Source organism: Arachis duranensis, chromosome 1, assembly GCF_000817695.3.
Source record: "Arachis duranensis cultivar V14167 chromosome 1, aradu.V14167.gnm2.J7QH, whole genome shotgun sequence".
Taxonomy (NCBI): domain Eukaryota; kingdom Viridiplantae; phylum Streptophyta; class Magnoliopsida; order Fabales; family Fabaceae; genus Arachis; species Arachis duranensis.
In genome coordinates, this window is record NC_029772.3 from 15,403,942 (window position 1) to 15,408,732 (window position 4,791).

Here is a 4,791-nt window from a genome sequence, read left to right on the forward strand (position 1 = left end):
CCACGATATGTTTCCTCTTTATCATCTTCTTTTGTCCTCTGCCGCCATCGAGATTGCCTGCTGCCTTCGTCTTGCCGCACCTCTCCTTGCCTTTCCATCGAAGGGCATGCTCTCCGTCGTTGTCACCTGACTCTTCGGCACCCTCACTGCCATCACCAAGTACCATGTCGGCTGTCGATGCCCTTCTTTGATGACAGCAGTAATGGAGCAAGTTGGTGACCTTGCTGTCTCTACTTCGCTCTGTACCTTGTTTGTCTTTTTCTGTAATTGATGAAGTTTTTCATTCTTTCTTAAAAAAAATTAGAATGATTTGTTGTTGTTGTTGTTGTTGTTGTTATTGTTGTGGTTGTTTGTTAGATTTGAAGGATTTGATATTGTATTTAAAATAAAAATTTTTGAAGTGTTAGTGGTGGTGGCAAACATTGAGACTGATCTTCTCTATGACTTTGTTCATGTTTGCAGGGACTTCTCTAGCTCCAGATCTCTTTCTACTCCCTTTTTCGATGATAATTTCTAAGAGCAATATCGGCGGCGGTTTTGGTGGTGGTGGCCGGTTTTAAGCTCTCTTCCTCTCGCTCTCTCTCTCTCTCTCTCTCTCTCTCTCTCTCTCTCTCTTTCTCTCTCTCTCCCTCTCTTCCCGACATTTTCACTTTCTTCTCAATCTCTTTGAAATAAATGATGTTGATATTGTTTCTGAATTTGAATGTTATGTTGTTGATGATGAATTCTTAAATTTGAATGTTATGCTGTGTTGTGTTGTTGTTGTTGATGGATTGAAATAGATAGATGTGTGATTAGCGGATATTTTATATGCTTTTTGGCATCATTTTCATATAGTTTTCATTATGTTTTGTTTAAGTTTTATTATATTTTCATAGGTTTTAGTGCAAAATTCATATTTTTGGATTCTACGTTGAGTCGTTGTGTTTTATGATGATTTCAGGTATTTTCTGGCTGAAATTGAGAAGCTTGAGCAAAAGTCTAATTCAGAGACAGAGAAAGGACTGTAGATGCTGTCAGGATCTGACCTCCATGCACTTGAAGGAGCATTTCTGGAGCTACAAAAGTCCAAATGGTGCTCTCTCAACGTCTATGGAAAGCTAACATCCAGGGCTTTCTAGAAATTTATAAAATTTTATACTTTGTTTTGGAAATAATGGCCCAAAACTGGCATTCAATACCAGCCACCTGCCCCATTCCTGCCATCCAACGCCCAGAAGGGAGTAGCTGGCGTTTACCGTCCATTCAGGAGACCAAACTTGGCGTTGGACGCCCAAAAGGGAGCACTAGCTCTTGGATTTCATTCAAGCTCAGCCCAAACATTCACCAAATAGGCCCGAAAAGTGGATTTTTGCACTACAAGACTAGCTTATCTTATTTTCTATAATTCTTAGTAAGCAGATTAGTATATATAGAACAAGGATCACCCTTGTTCAGAACTTTATGCCATATTTTCGTTTTTCATTGTTTCTTTGTACAGTATGAGTCACTAACCTCTTACGTTATGGTTAGGAGCTTTGCTGATTCTTATGAATTAATAATATGACTATTCCACTTCAACCTATGCTTGATTCAATTCTAAGATGTATCTTCGTTCTTCATCCTAATGGATTGGGAGTGTAACTTGACCGTCATCCCAATTCCACATGGGTTTTTGCGAGTCCTTGACGGGATAGTATTGAACTACAAGCTTGATTATACATCTCTTAGACGGCTAATCCATGACTTTGTTGGGTACTTCTCGAGACATCAGTGCAGCCAAGGTGCGGGGCGATTATGGCCTTTGTGGTATAGGCTAGAACCAAAGGAGCAGCGTTCTCTGTGACTTTGTCTGTGGTGCTTTGAGTAGGATGACCAATGGAATGGATCAATCAGAAGTTGGAGTAGATGGTGAGAAAAGTTGATCTAGAAGGAAGAAGGATCTCCGAAGCCTCAACCGTTCTCAAACTATTCATTTCACACCTATATAGTAAGGTTTTATTTATTTATCTATTTTATGCGTATTTTCGTGACAAACTATATTTTCTATCCGCCTGACTAAAATCTGCAAGGTAATCATTGCTTGCTCAAACCAACAATCTCCGGGGGATCGACCCTCACTCACCTGAGGTATTACTTGGACGACCCAGTATACTTCCGGTCTATCTGTGCGAAACGTACGGAGTGTTTTTCGTGCACTAATTTTTTGGCACCGTTACTGGGGATTGTTTGGATTTGACAAACAACTGGATTATCTTGTTACTTAGATTAGGTACTTTTAATTATTTTGTTTAGTGTATTTTTTTCTTTTAAAAAGTTTTTCAAAAATTTTTCTTTTCTTTATTAATCTTTGTTTTTTGTTTTAGTCTTTTGTTCTTGTTCTTGCTAAAAGTTTCGAACTTTCATGTTTTCTTATTCTAAAAAATTTTCAAAAATTGTGTCCTTTTGTTTGAGTCTAGTGTCAGTTCTTAAGTTTGGTGTCCTTTGTGTGTTCTTTATTTTCTTTGAATATTCAAATTGTTCTTGAGTGTTCTTTCTTGGTATTCAAGTTGTTCTTGTTTCTTTTCTTGTTTTGATCTTAAAATTTTTAAGTTTGGTGTCTTTTAATTATTTTTTTAAACTCTGGAGGAAGTTGGTGTCTTTGATCTAAAAATTTTAAGTTTGGTGTCTTTTAGTTGTTTTCTCTTTCTTAATTAATTCGAAAAATAAAAAATATATCTTTTCTATCTTTATTCAAAATTTTCAAAAATCTTGTTCCTTTTTCTTATCTGAATTTAAAAATTTTAAAGTTTAGTATTTTCTTGTTAGTAAAGTTTGAATTTTAAATTTTGAATCTTATCTTTCAATATCTTTCTTTCTTATCTTATCTTTTTTTTTAATTTTAAAATTCAAAACTTTTTCAATCTTTATCTTATCATTTTTATCTTTCTTTAAAATTTAAAAAAATCTTATCTTATCTTATTTCAAATTCAAATTTTCAAAACTCAATTTCAAAATTTAAAATTTAAACTTTAAAATTTAAAATTTCAAAATTAAATCTTTTTCAAAAATCAATTTTCACTTTTTTTTAAATCTTATCTTTTCAAATCTTCATCATATCTTATCTTTTCAACTTATCTTCAAATCTTTATCTTATCTTATTTCAATTTCAAAATTCAAAATCAAATCTTTTCAAAATTCAAATCTTTTTAAAATATTTTCAGTTCTTCTCTTATCTTGTTGACTTTTTCTTTTCAATTTTAAATTTCAAAAGTTTAAAATCAAATCTTTTTTAAATCTCCAATCTTATCTTAATTTCAAATATTTCTTAATTAATTACTTGTTTTCTCTTCCTTCTTTTTCAAAACTTCCTAAGTAATTCCTCTATCTTCTATTTTCGAAAACTTCTCACCTCTTTTTCTCTCTTCTTTTTCGAAAATCACACTCAAGTTTTCAAATCTTTTTAGTTCAATTATTAAAGAAAATAAAAACAAAAATATTTTAATTCTAGTTTCTCTTTTTACTTCTTCGTATTCTTCTACCCTTTAATTCGAATTCTTCATCTCATTCTGCTATCTTCATTCTTCTTTCTTCTTCACATCTCACAGGAAGTTCTCTATCCTTTGACATAGAGCTCCCATTCTCTTTCTTTCTTATTTTCTTTTTCTTGTTTATAAGCAGGAAAGAGATAAAGAACCTCTCTTTGATCTTGATCCTGAACCTGAGAGGACCCTAAGGAGGCGTTTGCAACAAGCTAAAGCACAATACTCTAGAAGAGACCTCACAGAACTTTTCGAACTACAAATAAAAAATACAAACATGGCAGCCGAACAGAACAATGGAGGATATGCAACGAAGGTTCTTGGTGACTTCACTGCACCCACTTCTGACTTCTATGGAAGAAGTATCTCCATACCTACCATTAGAGCAAATAACTTTGAGCTTAAGCCTCAGTTAGTCTTTCTAATGCAACAGAATTGCAAATTTCATGGACTTTCACTAGAAGATCTACATCAATTTCTATCTGAATTCTTGCAAATCTGTGATACTGTTAAGACCAATGGAGTGGATCCTGAGGTCTACAGACTTATGCTTTTTCCTTTTGCTCCTAGAGACAGAGCTAGGATATAGTTGGATTCTCAACCTAAGGAAAGTCTGTACTCTTGGGAAAAGTTGGTTAATGTTTTCTTGGCGAAGTTCTTTCCACATCAAAATATGAGCAAGCTCAGGGTGGAATTTCAAACCTTCAGACAAAAAGAAGGTGAATCCCTCTATGAAACTTGGGAAAGATACAAGCAACTGATCAAGAGATGTCCTCCTGACATGCCCTCAGAATGGACTATCCTAGGTATTTTGTATGATGGTCTATCTGAGATGTCCAATATGTCATTGGATCATTCTACTAGTGGATCACTCCACTTGAATAAAACGCCTACAGAGGCGCAGGAACTCATTAAAATGGTTGCAAATAACCAGTTCATGTAAACTTCTAAGAGAAACTCTATGAACAATGGGGTAGCTCAGAAGAAAGGAGTCCTGGAAGTTGACACTCTGAATGCCATATTGGCTCAGAACAAGATCTTGACCCAACAGGTCAATATGATCTCTCAACATTTGATTGGATCACAAGCTGCAACTAGAAGCACTCAAGACACCTCCTATGAAGGAGATGCCTATGATCCAGATCAATCCATGATGGAAGAGGTGAACTACATGGGAGAATCCTATGAAAATACCTACAACTCTTCATGAAGAAATAATCATAACCTTTCAGGGAAAGATCAACAGAAGCATAAAAAAGGCTTTAACAATAATCAAAGTGGAAGAACCCAA

At 34.6% G+C, this 4,791-nt stretch overlaps 1 non-coding gene across 1 annotated transcript; it reads right to left on the minus strand.

Annotated features, from left to right (window-relative positions):
- Positions 1 to 4,179: 4,179 nt before the first annotated feature.
- On the minus strand, positions 4,180 to 4,283 carry LOC127742951 (small nucleolar RNA R71). The gene has a single exon (XR_008004298.1). It is a non-coding gene; the product is annotated as a small nucleolar RNA R71 (small nucleolar RNA).
- Positions 4,284 to 4,791: the final 508 nt, after the last annotated feature.